This window comes from Sciurus carolinensis, chromosome 11, assembly GCF_902686445.1.
Source record: "Sciurus carolinensis chromosome 11, mSciCar1.2, whole genome shotgun sequence".
In the NCBI taxonomy this organism is placed as follows: Eukaryota; Metazoa; Chordata; class Mammalia; order Rodentia; family Sciuridae; genus Sciurus; species Sciurus carolinensis.
In genome coordinates, this window is record NC_062223.1 from 104047025 (window position 1) to 104061290 (window position 14266).

Here is a 14266-nt window from a genome sequence, read left to right on the forward strand (position 1 = left end):
CAAAAATAAAACAAGAAAACCTCATTTGTCTAACAAAGAATGTTCATATTAATGTACAAAGATGCATGTGAACCCAATTGTTTCAGACCTACTGGTGGAAAAAATTTCCAGTCTTTTCTTTTGTAACACAGAACAACTGAAAGATATATACACACTCTTGGCTCAATTTGACTTCTCTCTTTAAGAAAATGTTGGTCTCTCTTGCAAGGTGAACTCTTAGAAGACCACAGAAATTTCCCTCCACAGTTTAGAGAACTTGTGTGGGCACAAATGGCAGGAAACAGCACAGACATTCTAAATAAGTATACAATGGGCATCTGAACTGAAGGCGAGGTGGTCGATAACAGGAGCCTGGAGTAGAGATGATTGTTCTTTTGTCAAGAGGAGTTTTCTTGACTTGGTTTGGAATGAAAATAGGAAGGGATCCTTAACTTTCATCTTTGAGGTCCTTGAAAAACCAGTGGTTTCTATTTAATTGGAGTCAGTTTTCTCGAGGTTGTGTTGAAAGTATTATCATGTCTACTATATCATGATCCTGTTGGGATATGGTTGGCAGTTAACTTTGTAACAGGAAAATGGATATGATTTATAAAATTAGGCTTTCAGAAGAATGTTAATTAAAAACAAGAATAAATTGTGTTAGAATTATTCTCTTATTCATTCATCCACATATTTGTGTGCTTATACATACACTGGTAGTTCTGGTAGTATAGTAATTAAATATATTAGGTTCAGAATGACACAGATCTGGACTTATTTCCAGTCTGCAACTCTCTAGCTGTGTGAACTTGAGCAAATTATTCTATTTCTTGAGCCCAAGTTTCCTTATCTGTAAATGGGATTAATAATAGTACCTATCTCATAGCATCATTATGGGCATCAAATCAGATAAAGATATAGTAAAATCTCAATAAGTGCAAGCAATTAATATTAGTAAAATATTGGGATGGGGATGTAGCTCAGTGGTAGAGCACTCATCTACTATGTGTGAGGCTCTGGGTTTGATCCACAGTACTGAAAACAATATTAATAAAATATCTTTATTTGTCTCAGAGATCAGAGAAATAAGCTCAGTGAATAATATAGAAATTCAAAAATAAAATTAATATACTTAATTTCCATTAAAGCTTATTTCTTACTAGTTTGGAAGTCTGACTAGCTTAGGATTCTGAATTTCAAAAGTTAAGCCTATACGATTTTATTTTATTAAACTTACTTTTTTGCCATTAACAAACCATTTTTCATTCCTGCATAGAAGAATACTAAATAATCCACTTTCTTCTCCAGAAGAGGGAATACTCTGGCTGTCCTCACCCTTGAATATTCTTCTTACAGAGCTAAAAGCTGCTTTCATTATCAATATAGGCAGAGTGTGCCAAGAGGTCAGATGACAGTTTCTATCTGGTCTTTTATTTGATTTTCTGTTCATGCTGAAAAAGATGTAAACAAACAAACAAACAAATGACAACAACAACAATAACAAAACCCAGCATCTTCCAAGGCTATAGAGATGGGAAGAGGAATTAGAGGAAACTTATTGCTTCTACAGATGTTTCTATGTTGATTTTTTTTTCTTTTTTTTTTTAAAGAGAAACTAGAACACATAACATTTATTATATGCCTAAGGCAAGGGAATATTTGACTGTGGTTTCTAATTTAAGTGATGCTTTTATCAGTTCTCACTGAACCCTGCCTTGAACATAAGCATAGGACTTTCATCGCTAGTAGCAAAAAGCACTAGCTAATATGAACTGAGCTCTTACCATGCTCTGAGCACTATACCTGTATATCTTCAAGAATATGCCTACTTAATTCTTATATAAAGGTACCAGGTAAGTACTATTATTACCCTTATTTAATGAGTGAGAAACATTCTTAGTGAAGTTAATGATTTGCTTAAATCATACTTCTCAAAAGTCCTATTCATCAAATTTTTTGAGTGCCTGAACTTGTGAAGGGCTCTGTGGTATTGGAGATATGAGAGGCAGAATCTTGTCCATGGGGGAGCTTGTGGTCTCATGGCAAGAGGTGAGGCATACGTAGCATAAGCCCTGTCAGAGATGGAAGGCCATGAAAAGAAAGCGTATTCTTCACTATTATTTCTTTCTTACAAGTCCATAACTTACAGGTCTCCAAATAAACCATTGTTCTTATGTGTATATGCCTCTACATATGTCACCGCCTCTTCTTGGACTGTGTCTTTCTCTAGATCTTATCTTCCTCCTGGCTTCTTCCCCTCACTAACTCCTCCAGGAGCTTTGAGAACAGCTTACAGGTTCTACCTTCTAGGGAATCATCCCTCACCCTGGCTGATTTGCTCCCCTTCTGCATTCTTATTATAGTCTAGGATATTCTAGGATATTAAAGTGATCAGGGTTCATTCAGGATGACACAAGTCCCAAACTTTTTTGGATCTTGTATGAGGGGTTTGATTGGTTTTGAGGCACAGTACAGCCCAACACTGGAAGAGGAGTTAAATGCTGATTACAATTCTGCCATTAAAGCCAGCTTTGTTTCCTTGAACTAACTACTTACCTTTGGATTTCATAAAATGGTTAAAAAATGGTAACTTTATCATAAAGTAGTTGGAATATTTCAAATGAAAAAAATAAGTACATTTCTTTAGTGTCTTATTTAAAAGAAACAAGTTTAAAATGAGCTATCTTTATTAGCATGGCTATTGTTTTTAGCTCTTGATTTAGGAGGGATGAATCTGAATTATAAAGTAGACATTAGCCTTAAACGAACAAAAGAAGCAACAGAGCATTCTGCACATTCCTCTCTACCTATAAGATCTTTCTTTGCTATAAATTATTTCATAAGTTCTCTGTGCAATCTTGATTCAAATATCTTCTGATAATTTCTCCATTGCTTACATGCATAGGTCATCTCAGAAGTACATTAACTGCACAAGGCAGGACACTACTTTTTTCAGATCTATTTTTAAATGAATAAATCCAGTGAAGTTGAAAGAGTCCAACCCTTATTCCTTTTACACATTTGTGAAGGAGAGTACACAGAGATCTGACCATTCTGGAACCACAGGAATGAGGTTCCAAAATGAATCTTCACCTCACATCCTTCAGTGTGGACTGTGGAGTCAGGAACCTGCATGAATAGACACACCTGTGAACAATGCCTGTACTCTGCTGTTTAACAGCACTGTTACTGACTGCATTGGCATCAACGCTGTTCCTAGTTGTGCAGTAAACCATTTTTTTTCCCACAAGATTTCCTAAAGAAAAAGAAATGGAAAATACTGAGGTGAGATTTTCAAGTGACAAATGCATTAATTTAAAAAATATCTTCATATTTTATATCATAAGTGAGTACACAGGGAGAAATCTGTCCTTTATATAAAAGTGCCATCTATATTGTTCACCTGAGACACAATTGATAAGCCAAAAGCATTCACTGGATATATCACTAATGGGTGGAAACAGTCATTGCAATGTCCTGTATCTTATCATTCCTTTTTAATTTTTAACTTTTTGGTATCAGGGATTGAAACCAGGTGTGCTTAACCACTGAGCTACATCCCCAGCCATTTTTATTTTTTATTTTGAGACAGGATCTTGCTAACTTGCGGAGTTAGCACGATAACACACATTTTTGAAACACATTATAACCTCTCTAAATTGCTGAGGCTGGCCTCAAGCTTATTATCCTCTTTCCCAGTCTCCTGAGTCAGTGGGATCCAGATGTGCACCATCACATTCGACCAGTTCTGTATTTTAAAATCTGTGAATTTTTAGAGAATTTAACCAATACTTTCTGCTTGGCTATCACCATATGAATAATAATGATAATGTATTACACTGATGGCAATTTTGTATTTTGAAAATTGCCTTCATAGATTTCAGGAGGTAAATGAGTTTGTCTACAAAATTCTGTGGTTATAACAGGAAACATGCAGTCCTTCCATGCACATATCTAAAAATAATCCCACATTGTACATAAGAGAAAATGGCAATCTTTCACAGCATGGAATGGAAACGAACTACAAAAGGATACAAAATTGTGGTTGCAGGTAATCTCCTTCTTTTGGGAAAGTAGAGTTGTTCTCTTATATTAATAAACCACTTCTTAGGAAGAGATACGCAAGATAAAATAAATATCAATTCCTGTGGTCTACAAAAAGGAAGAAAAAATCTCAAAGGTTTGAAAGGAGTATCCTAGTAACTTACTGTAGAATTGAATTTGAGATAAGGTGGGTATATCTCAGATCCCATGCACAGGTATTATTTTTTCTGCTGATCTAAAATAATATTTTTGCAAAGTAGTCTTGAAGCATAGAGTTTACAGAGAGCATCATCCTCAAGCCCCTGGGTATAAAGAAGGGGCCATGCAGAAGGTATTGTGATGGTTTCAAAGAAAAAGCACATCCAAATTATGCTCTTTTGTTTTTTGCCAGACGTGGTTATATTTCTCAATTTTGTCTGCCCTCGCCCAACTAGACTCCTTGCGTGAAGTGCTAATAAGATCCTGAAAGAAATAAACAGTGCAATTTCATATGCGGTGCTGAAAGTTGGTGAATTTTAAATTCCTTCCTTATCATATTGAACAATGACCTTGGGTAAATTGCTCACTTTATCTTTGTCATTTTTGAAACACATTATAATGTGGAGCCAAGATTCCAAATGTGCATACCTCATCCGTTTCCAGTGCAAGTCTTTCCTCCTCAGCTGAGCACACATGGAAGCTCCCACCTTTCAACACAACTCACTGGAGAAGGCATGGGAGTTGGGATGATTGCTACCCTGGATTTAGCTGAAAGAAAATGTGCTGTGAAGACACAGTCTTAAACTCAAATATCCTGTATAACCATAGACAAGACAACTGAATTTCTTTGGGTATTGGTTTCTACTTATGAAATGATTATTCCTGCTTTTTAGAATTGTTATAAAAATATGAAAAAATATACATAAAATGTCACTGATGGAAGCCACTCAAAAAATAAAAGTCATTTAAATTCTTGTCTGTGAAAATAATTTAGTCTAGCAAATATTCATTGGGTCCCTTCCTTGTGCAAGACACTGACACTACTAATATCACATTTAAACATACACCTATGTATGACCAAGGAAAATAAAAGTTTCATAAAAAATATTTTCTCCTCTTACTATGTGATAGGTTCTGTGATGGCTAATTTTATGCGTCAACTGGTTAAGGCCAGATATTTGGTGAAACATTATTCTACATGTTTCTGTGAGGGCATTTTTGGATTAGTAGTTAAATCAGTAGACAGTGAGGAAAGCAGATTACTCTCTGCAATATGGATAGACCTCATCCCATCAGTTGAAGTTCTTCATAGGAAAAGTACTGACCTTCTCCAGGAAAAAAGGAATTCTGCCAGTGGACTGCAGCATCACCTCTTCCCTAGATTCAATGATTCCCTAGCTGACCTACGCTGAAGAATTTTTTTTTTTTAATGTGCTAGCCTATTTAATCACATGAACTATTTCTTAAAATAAATCTCTTTCTATGTAGATATAGATCTATTTCTTAATTGACCTATACTTCTGTTTGTATGCATATGTATATATAGCTGCACACATGCACACACATGCCTCCTAATTATTCCGTTTCTTGGAGAATCTTAATAAATGTATTTCATTGTTTTCTATTATACTTCCTTGGAGTTGTTTTAGAATTTTCTTAATATTGAATTAAGGAAAAAGTTGCTGATTGAAATTCACTGAATTGGTTGTTTGAGACTTACTAGTAAGTTGTAACAGGTAGTATAGAAAACACTGAAAAATTACAAGTTTCTATTTAACTATTTCACCTATCCCTCTCTTCTCAAATTTTGTTGCGTTCTGCCATAAAATACAGTTTTGATCTACTACTTTGGCTAAACCACTCTAAAAAAATATTTTCATGTGATAATTAGGTAACCTATCCCCAAATGTTTTATTTTATCTTCTTTCCGATTTGATTAATTATCAGAGATAAATATTCAAGAGTTCATTTGTACCTTATTAAATATGGAAACACAAAGTTCAAAAGTAAATCATCTTATTTTTATTAGTCATGCTGATTCCATAAAGTTTCATTTCTAACACAACAAAAATTTTTCATTTTGTTACTCTTAAAAAGTGAAACTTCAGAATGCTCTAGACTTCAATCCTTTTTATTTATAGAAATATACATTTGGAAAGTAAAATCAATACTCTTAATGGCTAACAAGTAAATAAGTACATTGGACTATAATTTAAGTTAAAAATAAACACCATGAGTCCATACTGATATCAATAAATGATGAAATAAACACATATGGGAAAGAAGATTCTTAATCTTCCTGACAGAAGAATTTCAACTAATTTGTGTAGGTGTGCCTGTCTCTTCACCTCTCCTTACCCCTCATCCCAGGCACTGTTCTGTGGGCTGTACTTAGTAACTTGCTCCCAAAGAACAGAATATGGAAGGGGTGGGGATGGGGCCAGTTTACAGGAAGAGACCTGGCAAGTACTATCTCATCAAGGTGACCAAATTTAACATGTTCAGTGATAAATCATATTAACAGCAAGCATCCTTAACATATGAGAAGACACTTCGTTTCTGGAGCCTTCCTGCCTAAGACCAACACTCTAGTGTAGCCTTGAGAACATGACTGAACAAACCCAAACTGAGTGTCATCCTGTAAAATCTGACCAAGACTCCTCAAAACCATCCTGACATCAATGACAAGGAAACTGTTTCTGAGGAACTGGTACAGATTAGAAGATGAGGGAAACAATGATTTAGTGTAATATGGTATTTTGGATGAGACCCTGGAGCAAAAAAAGGACATTGAGGAGAAAATGGTGAAATATGAATAAACTTGAGTCCATTTAACAGTGATATACCAATGTTGGTTTCCTAGTTGTGACAAATGGATCCCAGCAGTGTAGGATGGTAAATAGGGTAAATTGACTAGGGTTATATAGAAATTTTCTGCACTATTTTGGAACTTCTGTAAATATAAAATAATCTTAAAGCAAATTTTTTCCAAGATATTACAGTTTATGAACTGAGTAAAAATGTACCAAATGCAAATAAAAGAATGTAACTTGGAAGTGTCAGAAAGTAATGGTGTATTTTGGCAGGGCGTGGTGATACACACCTATAAACCCAGCAACTCCAAAAGCTAGGCAGGAGGATCATGAGTTCAAAGCCAGCCTCAACAATTTAGCAAGCCCCTAAGCAACTTAGGGAGAACCTGTCTCAAAATAAAAAATTAAAAGGATTGGGGATGTGGCTCAGTGGCTAAGCACCCCTGGGCTCAATCCCTGGTACCAAGAAAAGAAAAAAAATAGTGATGGTAGATTTTATTTGAATTGCTGTTTTTCCTCCTGTGCTCTTAGGGGAGCAATCCTCTGAGGTATAATTGCTCTTAAAAATGTACAGATTATATGTAAACACTATTGAATATCAGATTTTACACAACGGAAGCAATTTATTGAGTAAGGTTGCTTATTCCATTAATGATGTCAAAATTTTAACAACATGGATTGAAGAAGCCATTTTATTGGTGGTATTTTTCAGAAGCTTGACAAGGAAAATTCAACAAACAATGACAATGTGTTATTTCAAAAAGTACCTGTGATTTTTTATTCAAAATCACAGGTGCTAATTTTCATCTTACTTTGCATTTCATTTGAATATTACTCATCTATTGGAAATTTGTGCTGAATCCCTAATATGCTTTTCTAGGAGGGGAAACTGGAGAGTTAACTGTGGGATAGGAGATCAATACTGTCCTATATTACCTAGAAATTCTGTTTAAAGCCATCCTAAGAGTTATCAAGTAAGCTCAGTAGGGATATCCAAGTTTTATATCTTTGATTTAACCACATTCAAGATTAAAACCTCTTTTTTTCCCTGAGGCATTGAGTCTAGAAAAATATTTATTTATTTATAGTATGAATTGCTTTAGTTTTTTCCTCCAAAGTTCCTTTTTTCTATATTGTTTGTAAGTGACTATGTTAGTCCAAGTATGTTAATTGCTATAAAGTAATTTCCAAGCTTCTATGGCTAAATATAATAATGACTTATATCTCATTTAGGTCACAGTCAGTGAAGGTCATTGGGGGTAGGGAGTTTGCTCCATGCAGTTATTCAGAGCAAGGCTTCTTCCATCTAGCAGTTCTTATATTACCCTGGCAGAAGTAAGATACAGGACTTCACCTTATTGTAGGGAAGTCTGGTAAATGTACTATAGCTGGTGAACAGGAGAAAAAGGGAATGGAATTTTCCTTGGAATGGAATTACAAGGCAGATGGAATATTATTACGGTAGGCTTGGGTATCCATGTGTTTGGATTAGGAGATGGAGTCTTTTAAACATACAAATCATATATGTCACATAATTGATGCTAAGGTATCTAAAAGTACAGAGGAGACAATATAATAAATGTTAATTATTTTTATTATACATTGAAGAATGTTTCTTTTTTTGACATTTTGTAACTTCTGAGGCTTTCTACTTTTAAAAAAATTTGTTCTAATTAGTTTTACATGACAGCAGAATGCATTTTGACACATCATATGTAAATGGAATCCAACTTCTCATTCTTCTGGTTGTACATGATATAGAATCACCCTGTCCTGTAGTCATATATGTACATAGGGTAAAAATGTCAGATTCATTCTTGTATCCTTCCTACCTCCAAACCCCTTCCTTCCCTTCACTCTCCTCTACCTAATTGGCTTTCTACTTTCTGACAGTATTCCCTTTTAATTTTCATGATCCCTCAGTACCTCTGACATGTGGGATCCTCAAAAATTAGAGAGGGCACTGTGATGTGATGCCAGAAAAGACCAGACTACTGAAGTCAGTATGTATTATTATGGTCCCAATAAAAAATCCAAAAGCTTCCTCATGATGGTTTTTGACTTTTTTTTTTTACTATGCTGGCCCCTTGATTTGAGCTCAGGGTTGGTATGAGAGTCGATCTATTAGATAGATCAGCTAGAAACAGTATTCGAGGCCTTTCCAGGCAATGGATAAGAACCTATATTTTTTAGCTGAAATTTCCCTATACAACCCAGGCAGCCCGTTGGTTCATTGTAGAACCCAATGGTATGTTGTGTTTAATAATCAGTAAGCTGGAGGAAAAATTTTACAAGCTGATTTGCAGAATCTGCATATTTCCGGGGTGTAAACACTTTCTCTCTGACTTATCTCAAGCTACCAACTTGACATCAGGGAATGTGGAGTTGGGAAGGAACGTACACATTCTGCTTTCACAAGTCAGTTTGAGCTGCTCCAGCCCGCCACTAAATAGTTCCTCCCTTCTGCAAACTGGCCCTGAAGAGAGATTTGGATTACAACTCCTACATTCCACAATTCAGTCTCCATGAAGACAGCTGCCATAATTAGTTATAAAGGCAGGGCTCCATGTAAGTCTAGATTAAGGAGCCATTTATATCACGCCTGTGTGACTCATGTCCCAGTCTGCATAGCTGTCTGTGGCAGCCCTGTGGAATAATGCTATGTGCAAAACAGCAAAAAGAAAGGAAAAAAAAAAAAAAGACTTTATTTTGTTATGAAGTAATAACATCTATAATCAAGAGGAATGAAATTCAAATGTGTCCATTTTTGCAAGTCTCAATGACAATTTAATTTATATGATGACTAGAATGACCATTACAATACATTGAAATTATATCACTGTACATAAATATTCATTAAAAATAAATTTCTATGACTCAAGTCTAAAATCCAAGTCATTTGCTTGCAAAAACGGTCACTCCATTTGAAATATCACACTAATTAGTTTTTGGCATTATGTCCACCAAGCAGTCATAGTGATCTATTGTTATGCCTGCCCAAAACTTTGTAACTTAACTTGTATGCCGGGTAACACCTTATTTATAGGTTAACTACCTGACAAGAATTTGTAGATGTTAGGAAAAACTTAAAATTTATATGCAGATTAGAAAATAATTAAATAGCAGAGGCTGCTGAGAACATGAAAATAAAAGGTATCGCAAATAAGCTTATGTTCTAGAAAATCGGTATTGTTCTTTTTGTTCAAATAAACTTGGCTAAGGAGCTGATTACTCACCTTGACAGCAGGAATGGCTCTTGACATCCTTTCCAGTCCAATCATTTACAATAACAGGACCAAAGGATTGCAATTGTTTGGCTCCTGCTTGACAGCAAAGTTGAAGAAATAATTCCCAGAAGCTAAAAGTAATAATTTCTTCTCTAAAATTCCTTGCTCTTAAAAAACTTGAACACCAATACAGTAATTTAGAAAGTGCAAATCATTCCTACAGTTCAGTGTTTATGTAACTAGATGCCTTAATGTTATTATTTATAGGAGCTTGTATTTACTATACTTAAAAAGCCTTGCACATACCAAGAAAACTAGCAATAGTCATCTGTATTAATTCTTCAGTGTTTTTTTCTTTTTACATGTTTAATTAATTTGGACTTAATGTTGATAATTGTGATGATTAATTTTATATGTCAACTTGGTTGAGCCACTGGTAAACAAATAATTGGTCAAGAATTGTTCTAGGTAGGTTTGTGCAGTGTTCTGGATGAGATTAACATTTGAATCTACAGAGTAAAGAAAGCAAATCACCCTCCTGGTGTGGACGGGTTTCATCTAATCAGTTGAAGGCTTGGATAGAATTGAAAAGCTTACCCTTCCCATAATAAGAGGTTTCTTCCTCCTGCCTGATTGCCTTTGAATGGGGACATTATGTTTCTATGCCTTTCAACTCCATAAAATATCAGCTTTTCTTGGGTCTTCACTGGACTTCAGATTGGAACTGCACCTCTGGTTCTCTTGGGTCTATAGCTTGCTACCTGCATATCTTGGAAGTTAGTCTCTTTAACTGGGTGAAATGACCATTTAAAATTCCTCCATGTGTATTTTTTTCTGGAGAACCCTAATACAACAATGAATAGGGTTCCAAATGCACTTCTCACCTCAAGATTTAGTAAACTCTCTCAACATCATGAAAATATGAACTCTCACATGTGTTTTGACTTGATTTATGGATTCATAATCTATTCTATTAATCTATGTCTACCTCTACCTTCATCAGTAGCCCATTATTTTAATTATGATCACTTGGTAAATGTTTAGTATTGTCCAAATCAGTTTCAAAACTTTTATGCTACTATAATAACATAAAGATGAACTCTGGGCTGAGGTTTGACAGTTAACATGCTTTTAAATCTGAAAGCAAACACAAAGATATGACTTTTCAATCTTTCCCTTTTTCCCCCCGACCTCCAGCTTCTTGCCTGACTCAGAACCCTTTTTTTGAATGAAAGCTATAGAGTTCAAACACAAAATACAGACATTACAAATGGAACTTCTCTGACTGGGGAGGGGATTGACTAAGAACTGCCCCCACCTGCTTTGGCCCACTTCCAGCTAAACCTTTAGATATGTCTTTATGCTCCAGGAAGTCCTGTTGGAAAACACCCTCTTAGACTTTTACTTGCCGTCCCAGGAAATGTTTTCATTCTGTGTGTTTTCACAAATCATGGCAACAATTTAAATGGCATTGTTAATAACACAATTTACCTAATGCATTTTCAATGTCCTCTTAATTCTTCCCAACCAGTGGAAAGGCAAGATGAAAAGAGATTTATAAAATTGCTGTGTATTATGTTACCTCCTAACTGAGTGGTTTATTTGCTTACTAAATGATCCTACACTTATAGTCAATCGTCATCAACAGATAACACATCAAAAGTAAACTTCAATTTCACATTGCAGAGGAGGTGATTCTGATTTGAATGCTGTTTATCATAGAGAATATGTTGCTAAATCCAGTTTATGGAAAGATTATGCCATTTAATTTACTTTTAGAGAGAGGGATATGCTTTCATGAGAAATGCATTAGCTATTAGAAAAGTAATATAACTGCTGGTCTGCATGGTTTCCAGGAAGCATGGGTATGTTGCATTGACAAAAATAAGCCGGAGTTTCCTCCAGTGTGATCTGATAGAAAGAGCACAGGGCCCATAGTCAGTTCAAGGGCAAGTTCTGACAGTAACTAGCTACATGGCTATAAGGAGATAGTCACATAACCAGATAGGGCCTTAGGTGTCTCATCCGTAAGGGGCTGATAAGATCTGGGAGGCACAACTTTGTAACACCTTGTGATCAAGAGGAGTTGCCCTTATGTCACAGGGAAAGTAAAAATAGCTACAGGAAAGTCCTTGTGTAGAAAGCAAGTCATACAACTTCCTCCTGGGCCAACCCCAGAGCTGGTGGTGGGGGTCAGGGGTGGGGGAGTGTCAGGGTGGGGAGAGAAAGAGAAAGAAAGAGAAAGAGGTACTGTGCATAGGATGGTGGTATCAATTTGAAGATCCACCAGGTGAAATTCATGATCTTTAGAGTAGGTGGTAACAGGATTGAAATTTAATTAATCTCATGGGAATGTTAAACTTATTAGGTTACTTTCAGAATGAGATGTATAATACTCAAACTGTAAATTTCTTGGGGGAAGGGACTATGCTTTGATCACATTTGCATAGTGACTGCATGTGGCTGGATCTGTGAATTTTGAATCCCAATTCCTCACAGATTATCCTGGACAGCACCAATTTTAAGAATTTTATCCTTTTAAAATTGTAAGAAATTCTATTGGATGTTGACAGCAGTGATGGAAGGGAGCACTTTGTTTTTAAATTTTAATTATTTCTACTTGTTTAAATTTCCTCAAATTGAATATCTTAGCTTTTAATATCTAGTTGGTAAGATTACAAGCCATTTTCTCTCTCCTCAATATCTCTTTATATTGAAAATAAGAATTTTTAACATTATATTATAAAAATTTCATTGTGTTTTCAAACAATTTTCAAGACTAAAAGTCAAAAGTCTTGATTTTTAGTTCTGGAAACCAATTGCCATTCTAAGTTCTCTTCTAAATATAAAATTTTATTCTTTGAACCCATGGGTCACAGGAATCAGCAATCACTGCCATAGTGCATTAAATTGGTTTTGGGGTTTTAGGAGAGGGAATACTAATAACAAATCTTAGATCTTAGCCCATGGAAAAGTTTGTATTTAGTCCAAGAATCATTCACAATTTATGGTCATCTACCATGGGTCAAGCACTATATTAGGCATTATGGACACAGAAAGTAAGAAAAACCTAGTCAAGAATTTCATTCTCAGAAACATCTGGTTCCATTTTATATTCTTCTTCACATTGAGGACGGGTAAAATTTGCACACTATCATGTGTCCTAGATTTGGGGAGTAGAGGGCCAAGAAGAGCTGGTGGTATCTGATTTCTCAAGATGGATGATGCAGCCCTATATTTTCTTTCTTTCTTTTTTTTTTTTTTTTTTTGGGTGCTGGGGATCGAACCCAGGGCCTTGTGCTTGCGAGGCAAGCACTCTACCGAATGAGCTATCTCCCCAGCCCCCTATATTTTCTTATCAGTTTGGAATTCAAGGACAAGAAGGACACTGGTGGCTATGGTCTGAAATAGTTATGACTTCCTTGGAAAGATTCCTGGAAAGTCACAACTCGGAGCTACTCTGGTCTATACCCTTCCTTACACAGGTGCTAGAATCTGAGTCTCACAGCAGGGAAATGACTTCCCCAAAATCCATGTCCTCTGGGAAGATACTCTGCACCCCTATCCTCCTTTCAGAATTCTGTCTTCCTCCATTGTGCTTCCATAGTGCCTTTCACATCCAGTTGCTGGGCCAGACACCCTGTGTCTTAACAGTGAACTGTCTGTGACACCCAATCACTGATGTGCTGTTTGATTAGAGAAACCACATCTGAAAATTTGTGTTTTCCACAGCACATGAATTTCTATAGTCATGAAAGGCTATCTTGTAGTTTTTTAGGGTGCTCCCAGAGAGCCTAAAATAATGCTGTCTTAATTGAGAGGGTTGCTTGGAAGAGTGTACAGTTTGATATATTTGACTCCCTGGAAATGTGATAGGGCAGGCTATGTGGGCAATGACTAAACAGACTCCATTTTACCTTGAGACTCCATGTTATGTAGGAAATGCTTCTCCCATGGGAACACCCTGCCTCTCTACCCATCAACAGTTGCTTAGCATGACATGTTTGGCAATACAAAGTGGCAATTCTTGTATAATGAAAAGTTGTTCTCTTTTTGATTCTAATTTTCCTAAACAATGTACCATGTCAATAGTGATATCAGCAGTGATTGTCTAGATGTTAATAACCAGTCTTTAATTTGTACATGAGTAAGGTCATTTTGACCCACTTCCCCCTTCTGCTAATCATTTTAGATCTCATGATGATAGTTTATAATTTTAAATCA